The sequence below is a fragment of the Ursus arctos genome, unplaced genomic scaffold (assembly GCF_023065955.2).
Source record: "Ursus arctos isolate Adak ecotype North America unplaced genomic scaffold, UrsArc2.0 scaffold_16, whole genome shotgun sequence".
Classification (NCBI taxonomy): Eukaryota; Metazoa; Chordata; class Mammalia; order Carnivora; family Ursidae; genus Ursus; species Ursus arctos.
In genome coordinates, this window is record NW_026622830.1 from 21518918 (window position 1) to 21530995 (window position 12078).

Here is a 12078-nt window from a genome sequence, read left to right on the forward strand (position 1 = left end):
TGCTCTCCTGGCCCAGGGAGGGGTCCGACTTGCTCCTCCCCTACCCGTTTTGGTTTATGTTCCTGTGCGTCTTACTCTGGCTCCCCTCCAACCGCAGTTCGAACGTGGCTCCCCAGGCCAAGGCCCAGAATGCCAGCGGCGTATGGCACCGTGATCTGACGGCTTCTCCCGACCGCTTGCCTCAGCGCCATCTCGGCCCCAAATCCCTGGCCGCCGTGCATCAGCCCCTTTAGCTGCCAGAGAAAGAACACTGCGCGGTCCGCAAACCTATTTCTACCATTTGCTCCTTGGGCCTCAGGCCTCAGATGGCTCCAGGCAGTTTCCATCGGCGCTTCCCCCACCACTGGTTTCCCCAGAGCGCCCACGGAGCCAGCTCTTGGATTTCCTGCCAGGGGCCAGCCAAGTGCGACCCTGGGGGATTGGGAAGCACGGACCTGCGTAATAAACCTAATAAACGCATGATTGTCTCCGTGGCATCATTCAACTAAGTCAGCCGAGTGTTTTGCTGATACGGGGTAACATCACACCAAATCCCAAACCCCAAGGGATGAGCGACATTTCATTAGATGTTCATTGGGTCAGAGAATTCAGAACTTGAAGGGAACATTGGGATCTTGTGGTCTCACACCCTCACATTCATTGCAGAGCAGCTCAGAGAAGTGAAATAACGTGTCTAAGGTCACACAGCAACTTTGTAGAGGAGCTGGACCCAGAATCCGGATTTCCTGATGCCGAGCAGAAGGGCAGAGTCCAGTTAGCAAACCAGTTAATAAACAATCTTCGGGACCTCGCAGGAGCCCAGCATCCTGAAGGGCAGCAGAGCGGGCCTCAGCTCCGAAGCGAGCAGTCGGGAGAGCGTCGGTCGGACGAGGGCCCCAGAACTGTCTCGATGCTTTTAGCAACTACTCGTGCTGTTATTTTTAATGTTTGGTTTCACTTTAGACCCGGTTCCTATTTCACATTTATGACTAAAGGCCTTTGGGCGAGGAAAAGGGAAGTCAGAGAGAAGATTCTTTTCTTTTGTACTCTCCAAGTCTTTCCAGACTTTTTTTTCCCCCTTTCTAACATTTCCTTCCCGGGGCCCTGACAAGCTTCTCAAATCTGCATTTCCAATCCTCTGTAATTATCTTGGGAAAATTTAAATTCCTTATCATGGTTTTGGGATGAAACCGGCTCAAGATAAGGAAGCGAGGCTTCTGTTCTGAGGTCTTGTCAAATTGCCCTCAGTAGGTTCACTTAATAGGAATTATTGTCAGATTTTTTTTAAGTCTGATAATGGTATTGTGACTAGGTTCAAGAAAGAGCCCTTATCTTTTTGAGATTACATACTTAAATATTTATGGGTGCAATGATAAGAGGTCTAGGATTTGCTTCAAAATATGCTAGTAGGGACAGGTAAAGAAAAATACGACTCCCTCAATATACTGTTTCCTACCACCTTTCTCTTGCAAGTTCTTTTTGCTGTGTCGTTCCCACCCTCCCACCCCCAGTCTATGAATCCATTTATTTTGTCTCCAGAGAGGTGTTTTGATTCCTGGAGTCTCAGCAGAGAAGATAGTATGGACGCTGATGCTGGAGCCAAAGAGGCTCAGGTTCAGGGGCGCCCGGGGGACTCAGTCGGTTAAGCGTCTGCCTTCACCTCATGATCCCGGGGTCCTGGGATCGAGTCCCACACCGGGCTCCCTGCTCAGCGGGGAGTCTGCTTCTCCCTCTGCCCCTCCCCTCCCCCCAACTCATGATGTCTTTCTCTCTCTCTCTCTCTCAAAAATAAATAAATAAGATCTTTAAAAAGGAAAAAAACAACAAAGAGGTTCAGGTTCAACGTCCTGAGGCTCCACCCTGATGAGCACAGTGACCAAAGACAAGACATTTATGTGTCTTAGTCCTGGTTTTCCCATCTGCAACACAGAAGTCGTACATTGACGACAAACAGTGTCCTTTTCTAATTATCTTCTTGACCTCTGTTTCTGATTCTGCCGCCACCTGCCCTGAAGTGTGCGTTCTTCCTAAGATCCCACCCATGCCCCACAGCTTTGGCTACCTTCTCCTCGCTGGCCCCTGGCCCAGCTCAAGCTCCAGACTGAATACAACTGCCTGTTACCTGCTTCCTTCTGGAGGTCCCTTGAGTCCTAAAACCTCACCGCCGTAAGTCAGAGCTCATTGCTCCTCCCCGCTCCCTGCTCCCGCAGAGGACCCAACCGCCCCTCAGGCCCCCAGCCCGAAGCATCAGCTCATTCTCAACATCTCCCCCTCCTTTACCTCCTTTGTCCTTTCTACTCCAGGCCCAATGGTCCCATCATCCAGAGCCCTCTCAAATGCAGCCCCAGGTGCTCCCCACCACCTCCTTGGTGGGTCTTGGCTCAGGCCCCAGAACCGCAGGCCTGGACATCTGTAAAAGCTTCCTAGCCAGGCTCCTTCCCTGTGGCCACTCTGCTTTTCAGCACCCCCTCTGGGCTGCTGGCTTGAAAGCCTCCCATGGGGCTCTCTCCACTGAGAAGAGAAAAGGCGCAAATTCCTAAGCATGGTATTTGACACCCTGCACAGCTGGGCCTTCACACATTGTTCCAGAATCATTTTCTGTATTTCCTGCCAGTGAAGCTGTAGGCCTGGGTTTCTCAGACTGTGGTCTCTCACACCTGCACCAGAATCACCTGGGGCCTTGGTTAAACATGCAGAATCTGTGGGGCGCCTGGGTGGCTCAAGCAGTTTAGTGTCCTACTCTTGATCTCGGCTCAGGTCTTGATCTCACGGTCGTGAATTCGAGCCCTGCATTGGACTCCGCGCTGGGTGTGCATGGAGCCTACGTTAAAAAAAAAAAAAATGCAGACCCCTGAGCCCTACTCCCAGACAACCAAATGTGGGAGTCTAGGTCCAATGCACGCAAAGGCCTGTGGACCCTCACTCCAGCCACACCAGACAACTTGTCACGCACTGATCATGCCTCCCGGCCTCTGCTCATGCTGTAGTGAGGTTTCCTTCCCTTCCCTTCAAGGCCCAGATTACATGTCATCTCCTCTGCAGCCTTCGCTGTGCCCTAGAAGAGCAGATTCCCCACCCACTCTGCTCCTTTAGCACGTGGCACACACCTCTGTTATAGACCGTAGGTATGGCGCAGTATCTCATTATCTGTTTGCCCTCCTGCCTTCCTAGCTAGAATGAAATCTCCACCAGAGTAAGTCCACAGAACCCCTGGAGGCCCCCACACAGTGAACAGCACACAGCAAGCCCTGGAGAAATATCTATTGATTTGAATTGTTATCTTACCGTTTCTTGGTCCTGGCTACCAAACATAATGCTTAGCACCCAGCGGGCATAATTACACTGATGTCTGATGGATGAATTATCAAAGGACAGATGAAAGCCTGAATGAATGATGAAATATGCAAATAAATTAATGATGAATGTTCATCACTGATTAATATTCTGAAACGCTTGTGGCATGCCTAAGTCTATTTCTAACCTGAAGAATGTATGGATTGGGTCAGATGTGAGCCTATGACTTTTGGTTCCAGGCTCACTGCTGAAACCACCAAAGTTCTGATGTTAATAAGAAAGGTCACTAGCCCCACGACAAGTGCATGTGAAAAGTGCAGGGCCACCTTTGCCATCGGCCGTGGGAAATCCTCACTACATTTACCGTGCCACCTCCCAGGGTCCACAGAGACCCTACTGATACTGCTCAAAGGGAAATCTGATACCTGTTGTGAGGAGCTGCCAGAAATCAGCCTTAAGATGCTGAGGCTGGGGCGGGGATGGCACGAGGGCCCCGGCTCCTCCATTTACCATCTGAGTGAGACCGGAGAGTTACCCAATGGCTCCAACACTCAGCTTCTTCCACCGTGAAAGGCTGCCACTTTGCGCTCCTAACCAGTAAGGTTATTGAATGAGATCATGTATGTTACATGACTAGCACGTAGTAAGCATCAGGAGATATTACGGCTATGCCGCAGCGATCCAGGACGACTGGGTTCCTCTAAGGGATCCGGTGGGGGTGAATGGGGCTGACCCAGGGGCTGGAGTGACTGGAGTTAGGCCGGAAGCCAGGTGTGGGCCATGGATCAGGGGTGGATTCTGGGGTTTACAGGAGAGTTCCAGATCCAAGGGTGGGGTTGGGTGTGGAAGCTGATCCACATTCGGCCCCGTGGCCTGGGTGTTCAGGGACCAGATGACACGGGGTGGGGAAGGGTCAGAAGGACGTGGCCAGACTGGAAACTTCAAGCCTGGAGAGAAACCAGTGGCTCTGCTTTCGGTCTTTGGCCCTGACTCTGGAGCCCAGGTTGGCTGCATCCACGGCTCATGGGGCTCTGTCAACTGTACTATAACCACGGAGGGGAAGTGACGCCATAACCTGGCCCTGATGCTGGGCACCCAGTTCAGATGGGAAGCTGGAAACTGGAGTCCCAGGCAGGCTGTGAGTTTTTCCTGTAGACAGTCAAATAATGGGAATTTCCTCTCGCTGTATCTGTAGGTTCTATGGTCATGAAGATCCTTCAACTCAGATTCCAAGTGAGAAGGGACCTCCCACCAGGTAGATGCCCGCTCCTCAGCCAGGCCATGTTGCTGCCTGATGAGCCAGCCTGGAAGAAGCCTCCACATGGTGGGTTTTCTCCTCTGGGCTTTCTGCTGGGGATCCTGGGGCAGGGGCTGAGCTTGCGGAACACACAGCGCCCCCTAACTGGAAACATAGCTGAGTACGCGGGGCAGGAACTGGGCAGAGAAAGACAGGCGGCCCGGGTGGCTGAGGAGGGGGCGGCCTGACAGACATAATTGACCCTGGCCCCTCAGAGCTCCTGGATTTCACAGCAAACAAAACCTGGCACATGGGGGGTCTCTGGCATTTGTAGGGAAGCCTGGCATCCCCAATGACTGGGGAACAGCGACACCTGCCGGCTGCCTGCGGTCACGGTCCTCCTCCCTGTTCAGAGAACCTCAGGCCCTTCAGAGACTGTCTTAGGTGTTGACACCTTTATAAGCCTGGAACAAAGAGGATTCCGCCCCTGACCCAGTCAGTCTGGGGTGGAGCCCGAGTTTCTGCATTTCTAACAAGCTCCAGGGAATTACTGCTACTGCTCGTCTAGGAACTACACCTTGATTAGAAATACATTTATATAGATTTCAATTATATCTCATTAAGCTGGGAAAAGAAAGCTTTAGGGGGCTCAAAAATTCGTCGATCTGGTTGTAGGCATCCCAAGTGTCTCAGGAAAGGAGACACTTCCATATATAAAATCAGTCAACCCCAAGGCAAGGCCAGAAGGAAGGAGCAGGCTGTGGGAATGCTTCTTGGAGAGGTGGGATCCAATGAGGTCTTTAAAGGCCGGTCAGGGGACGCCTGGGTGGCTCAGTCAGTAAAGTGTCTGCCTTTGGCTCAGGTCATGATCCCGGGGTCTTGGGAATCCAGGACTGCTCAGCGGGGAGTCTGCTTCTCCCTCTCCTGCTGCCCCTTCCCCTGGCTTGTGCTCTTTCTCTCAAATGAATAAATAAAATCTTTAAAAAATAAAGTAAAATAAAGGCTGGTCAGATCTCCATCGGAGAGAGCTTGCCTCCAGGATCCGCTGGGGACAGCCTTCCTGTGCCAGAGTGTCTGACACCCACACTGCATCTACCAACCCAGAAAACCAACCTGGTTAACATTCATAACTGCCTCGGGGCAGGCCCAAAGATTGCAAGCAAGGTGAATGTTTAAAATGCTTAAGGGAAAGACATTTCCAAGCAACCCAGAATTGCTTAATTGATTTGCTAAATACAATCCACTTCACCTCTCTAAAGAAGCTCTCCTAATGACCTTCCCAAATGCAGACTTTTCCAGAAAGAGATGAACTTCTGATGGTTATTAGATCACCAACCAATCACAGGCACTTCTGCTTGGGTAAGATATGAGGTGGGAGAAAGGACCCCCATTAGCCCCATTTTACAGAAGAAGAAAGTGACGCTCGGGGAAGTCAGGTGACTTTGCCTGAGGCCACCCAACAAGGCCAACCACTTGAACCCTGGTCCCTCACGCTGACATAGCACTCCTGAGCACTCATGTGACATCTGCTGCTCCTGATTCCGTAAAAACAGGCTTACAAGGCACACTGGGTGGGGAGTGTCAAGGGAATCTGCGAGTCTGGGGTCCAGACCTCCCCTTCCCTGCACACTGGCCTCGGGCTGGGAACGCTGCCATCATCCAGGGAGGGTGATGAAAGCAGCTTTTACAAAGCAGGGTCTGAGGCCCTCAGACAGGCCCCCTTTGTCGACTTCCTCTGCCCTTCCCATCCCCCCACCTCCCAACCTAACCCCCGGAGCTCACTGCCTTTAGCACCTCCTTGAATGGCTGGCTCCAACACACTGGAAATTTGCAACACAAATGCATGGCCTGTCTCTCTCCCAGTGGAGCCTCTTTGCCCCAGCCTTTTGGGGCCTTTAAGAGTCTGCTTTTCTCTGGGGCGCTTTCTTTCCACAGCTCAAGTCCCCAGCCCCTAGCGCAGGCATGATCGCTAATTAACTCTGGGTTAAAACCCGTCCTGGGAAGAAACCCGGGTGGTGAGCGAGGCGTTCCCACCGCCTCTCAGAGGATAAGGATGAGGCGGCTGGCTGTGGGAACTGGTGGAGGGGGCTGGGCTCTCATTCTCAAGGCTTGTTCTGGCTTCCTCCCTCATCGTCTGCCTCAAGGGGTTTGAGAATATACTGCAAATGAAGCCCATGGTCCCAGATGGCTCCCAGCTCTCCTCGCCACCACCCTGCCTGGCTTTCGGAGCTCTGATCCTTAAGAACTACAGTAACAGCTGCCTCTTGCCACGTGCATCAGACACTTTACAAGCATATTTCTGGATCCTCACAACAAGCTGCCGAGGTAGATGGTATCACCCCCATTGTACAGATGCGATAACTGAGGCCCGGAGAGATTAAACCCCTCGCCCAGAGTCACACAGTTTGCAAGTAGCAGAGCTGAGTTTTCAATCCAAATCCATTTGCCTCCCAGGCTCACGCTTGTCTCTGCTTTAGGCTTCTCTCAGCTCCTGTCTGAAGCTCTCCCAGCTTTACTGTGACTTTGCCCTTCTCTCCATTCTGAGAACATTTAACGGTGTGTCTGTCTCTGGATCCCCCTGCCTGAGCTAATTCCTCAGCTTCTCACACGCCTGCCGCCTGCAGCTCTCTGAAGACAAGCACATGCCATTTTCTTCTGAGCACCCAAGAATATGCCACACAAGGGGAGAGGCCCATCCCATTCCCCTAGGTTAGAAATAGGACCAGACCTTCGGAGACGGACGAACGCCCAGTCCAGCGTGCTCTGTGGGGGCCTAATTCAGTGCTTCAGAGGTGTTTGTGGGATAGAGAAATGCTCCTTTCAGAAGCGCCTGGGGAGCTCTCCATCGCAGCTAGCAGAAATGCAAATGGCAATGCCACTTTGGGAAAGAGCTTGGCAGTTTCTTAAAAAAGCTAACCATTCACTTCCTGTGTGACCCAGCAGTTCCACTCCTGGATAACCACCCAAGAGCGACAAAAGCACATGTTCATACAAAGTCTTGCACGCGAGTGTTCATAGCGGCATTTTTTCATAATAGCCCCCAAATAAACAGAAATCGACCTACATGTCCCCCACGGTGGGTGTGCAAACAAGCCATCAGACTTCGTACAACGCAATGCTACTCAGCCGTAAAGTGGAACGGGCTGTGGACGCTTGGATCAACACCAAAGAATCTCAAAAACAAGAGGGTGAGTGGAAGAAGCCTGACACCAAAGAGTACACAATTCAGAACTTTCTAGCAAAGAAAAAACCTACAGAGGCAGAAAGCAGATCAGTGGTTGTCTGGGGCTGGGGTTGGAGGGGGAAATTGATGGCAAATGGGCTAAAGGGAACTCATGGGGTGACAGAGGTATTCTAAACAGGGTCGTGTGGTAATGACACCATTTTTTAAACTTACGAAAACTCGTCGAACCATAGACGTCAAACAAGTGCTTTTCATGGTGTGTGAATTATCCTGCAATAAAACTGTTAAAATTCCTTAAAAAAAGAGTAGAAGATAAACTGGTAGTCCAAGGAAGGGCCCTAGGAGAACATTCGCCTGGCGCAGGGCACTGAATTTGGAAGTGAGAAACCTCTGTTCACGTCCTGGCTCTACCCCGGTCCAGTTGTGTGACCGTGGATAAGTGCATCACCTCTCTATGTCTCTGTTACAACTACAATAATAACAATGGCAAGAGCTCATTCCTGAGACTTACTCTAGAGCAGGCCTGTACCTGGCGGACTGGCACATTGAAGCCTCACCCAGAAGCCTTCAGTTGAGCCCTCTCATTCTGATGTCACAGATGAGAAAACGGAGAACAGGCCTGAAGCCCTCAGCGCAATGCCTGGCAGGCAGCAGAACTCCAGCTAAGGTTGAATTGCGATCCCCATGGCTTCTCCTGCCTACTCCCTGTGCCCAACATCTGCTCTCTGGCCCGGTGTCTAGTCAAGCTGCTCAGCTCGGTGTGGTCCCCACCTTGCATTCCCCGGGATAACCTCACTGCTCCTGACTGTATTGGAGGGGGGCTCCCAACGGCTCCGTCTGCCCACTCCTCATCCCACTTTGTGTCCAGGCTGGTACAGGGACATGCCGCTCAGTCCCTGCTTCTATGGGAAACATCCTATGTGTGCTCTGTGCCAAGAACACGGCTCAGTGCAGGCTGAGAAAAAGGATCACAAAATACTGCTAGGAAGCTCCTTTAGAAACTACCGGTTTCCCCCAGGGGCAGCCAAAGGGAGTCTTCACTTCCCCTCCCCTTCAACCAGAGCAGTCTCAGGTTTTAAATCTGCTTTATATACCGCACTTCCATAGAGGATTTCTGAAAAGGGGCACCTGGGTGGCTCGGTCGGTCAAGCATCCGACTCTGGCATTCGGGTCAGGTCCTGATCTCAGGATCCTGCTTGTCTCCCTCTCCCTCTGCCCCTCCCCCCACTTGTGCGCCGGTGTGCACACACACTCTCTCTCTCTCAAATAAATAAATAAATCTTAAAAAGAAGAAGAAGAAGAAGAAGAAGAGGAGGAGGAGGATTTCCGAAAAAAGGTCTATGCCACTTTTCTTTCTTTCTTTCTTTCTTTTTTTTTTTTAAGTTTGAGAGCCACTCTTCTCCAGCAGTCTTAGCATTTTTGGAGGCCTGGAGTGTAGAAGTAACTTGCTGAGGGTTGGAGAGGTCGTGACTGACGGCGCAGGAGGGGCAGCGGATGAAGCTTCGAGCTCTTTCCACTCCTCCACAACAGCCGCGTGGGAGACCAGTGCTTCTGCCTCGCACGCTTTTATGCCACTCTTGAGGATTCTTTAGCTCCAGGCTCGCAAAATCTGGAAACACAGCAACCCTCCCAAGGTTTTCCAGCTCTTTCCTCTCACTTCACACATTCTGAGGCAACTACCCGTGTTCGGCTGCCTGGACACAAGACGACGGGTACTCCCCGGGCTAGCTTCCTCCGCAGGCCTGTGGCCGCAGCAGGGGTAAATCGAATTGGGGGAAATCTTGATAATTGGAGGAGAGAGATAGCAAACAGCGCTCCCCGCTAAGGAGAGAAAAACGCTTATCTGTAACGCTGACTACCCTAAAGTGAAATAAAGTTGCACGCGGACAAAACAAAATTATATCAACTTTTTAAAAGGCACATTTAACTGGGAGAGTAAATGACCCCTTGGTGTTTCACTGTTATGATTACTCCAATTACTAGAGAAGCAGTATTATACTCTCCATTCATCTCAGAATAATGTCATAACTTTGTGCTCTGCCCATTCCCTCCCAGAGAAAGGGTTCCGTAAGTCTTCATTTGCAAGGGGGAAAGCCTCTTTCCCCTATTAGGGGTTGTCAGTGTGATGCTAAAAATGGTCCTTTGGTTGACTTGTGGGTAATTGATTCTCTGACGCTGACGACGCTTAGGAAAATGAAGGTATAAATGATGGGAGCGCCACGCAGTCACCGAGCAAACGCCGAGCCAGAGGTCCAGGGAGCTGGAGCAGCGCCTCATAGCGGAGGGACACCTGCCACATCAGAGGTGAGAGAGGGTGGCCCTGGGGCTGGGCTGGTTGGGGCGAGAAGGTGGACCTTCTCACCAACTCGGAGACACCAAGTCAAAGAGGGCCACCACCATCCTTTTTGCCTGTGGACTAGTGAGTACGTCCAGGTCCCTGGTTAGGGGCTCTGGAACATGCTTTTGATGACTGGCTCCATGTTGAGGTTGTCTCAGATCCGTGGCATCTCAACCATGGAGAAGTGGCTGGCAGGCAGACAGACGAGTTCCAGGTGTCTGTCGGGGGCAGATGAGGTATCGGCTCTCCTTCACGGGTGTCCAGGCAGGCGCCTGGGGCAAGACATGAGCTGGCTAGAGTCTCCTGTCAACAATGGGGTTCTGCCATGGATCGCAAAGGAGCCAAGCGGCTGTGCAAATCAATACCGCCCATCTATCGCTCAGAACCCATTCAACATAATTGCCTAGAAATTGATAACATTTTGCTTTCTTGCTCAATTGCAGCTGCGCTCCTTACTCAAGGTTTCAGATGCAATTATCTGCCCTTGGAGAGCTCCATTACCCCCACACTTGTCTCTTGATCCGTGCTTTGACCGCCCAATGTATTTGCGTCTTTCACCATAAGCCGCCTCAAACCCTTTCTGGAAGGAGGTGGGGTGTCCCTCTTTTGAATGACAATTCAAGATGCTTCCTCATTAAAAACTTAGATCTCCTTCCGTTTGGAACACTATTGCTGAAACACTTTATAAACCGAATCAGGAGGTCAGTGCTCCGGCGTTCTTAAATGACAAATCGGAATGTTTAGGAAAGGGAAAAGATTTTCTTCCTCGGTGTTCAAAAGTGGGCACTTGAGACCTGACCTCTGTCGTTAGCTAAAGACGCACCTGCAGGATTCTTGTGGCATTCTTGGCACAGAGGCTGGCAAGAAGTGCCAACTAGTGTAGACCAAGTGCCGTTTATCCCGAAGCCGGATGACCTCAACTAGATCTGACCGCAGAACTCATTTGTAAACACTGCGGAAAGCTGATACTTGTAACGATAGACGGTAAACCTTAAAATGCCTTTGGAGCCATCAAGGAGTCGTTGATGATGCTCTTGGATTTGTGCTCCGCTTAATTCCCTGGAATTCTCTCTGTAGACGGCTCGTGTGGAATACGAGCCAATAGCTGTTTTATCCTCGGTGATGCAAGCTCTAGTGTTACGGGCCAATATGCAAGGTGATTCTTGTTGTTTCCCAACCTCGTCCGGCGGAATTTGGAATGCAGCGGATTAGGTTCTCCTAGCCCAGAGGTTGCAGCGCTGTCTTGACCCATCCCTGGGGCACATGGTTTGTAGCAAATGTTGTGCTATTTGATTGTCCAGACTATACAGTTGCTCAGCCGCATTCCGAATTAGCTGGGGTTACAGAATGTACTATGACTTGTCCCCCCGAAGTCTGCGCTCCTATCAGGTTATTTTCAACTCCCTGAAACCCCAGGATGAGCATAGGAAAGACGCCGACCCAGCAGGTGTTCCTATTTGTCTCCCTTTTTTCTTCCCTAGAGACCCAATGACAAAGAGCAAAAGCTTTCAGCTTTTTTCAGCACCGCTTCCCATGTGCAGGTGATGAATTCAGAAGCGCCTATGAATAGGGAGCTCTGTGAACAGGGTATTGTATCTGGGAGGCTGCCTCGAGGAGCGGGAGGAAGCCTGCTGGCCTGGGAACTGTGAGGCCCATTCTGAAGTGCCCTCTCCGAAACTAATCTGATGGAGGACCATGGAAAAAGGTCCTTCTCCTCTCTGGGCTCGTTTCCTCGGCTGTAAAATGAAGACCATGATACCTGCTCCAGAGGGCGAGCATGAGGGTGGGCCATGCAGCCCAGGAGGGGCCGCGGGGCTGGGGAGCACAGGAGAAGGTGCGGGAGGTGGGGAGGCCAAGGGAGAGCTTAGGCCAAGAGCAGGGGTTTGCGCTTTGCTCTGGAGGGAGTGGACACCCAAGGGCTTCTGAGCTGGGGAAGAAGTGATGAGGGGCCTGGATGTGCCCAGGTCTTTAAAAGATCAGCAGCAAAGAAGGCAAGAAAGTCCAGGCTGCAGCTGTGAGACAGAAAAAGTATGGCTCATGTCAAGG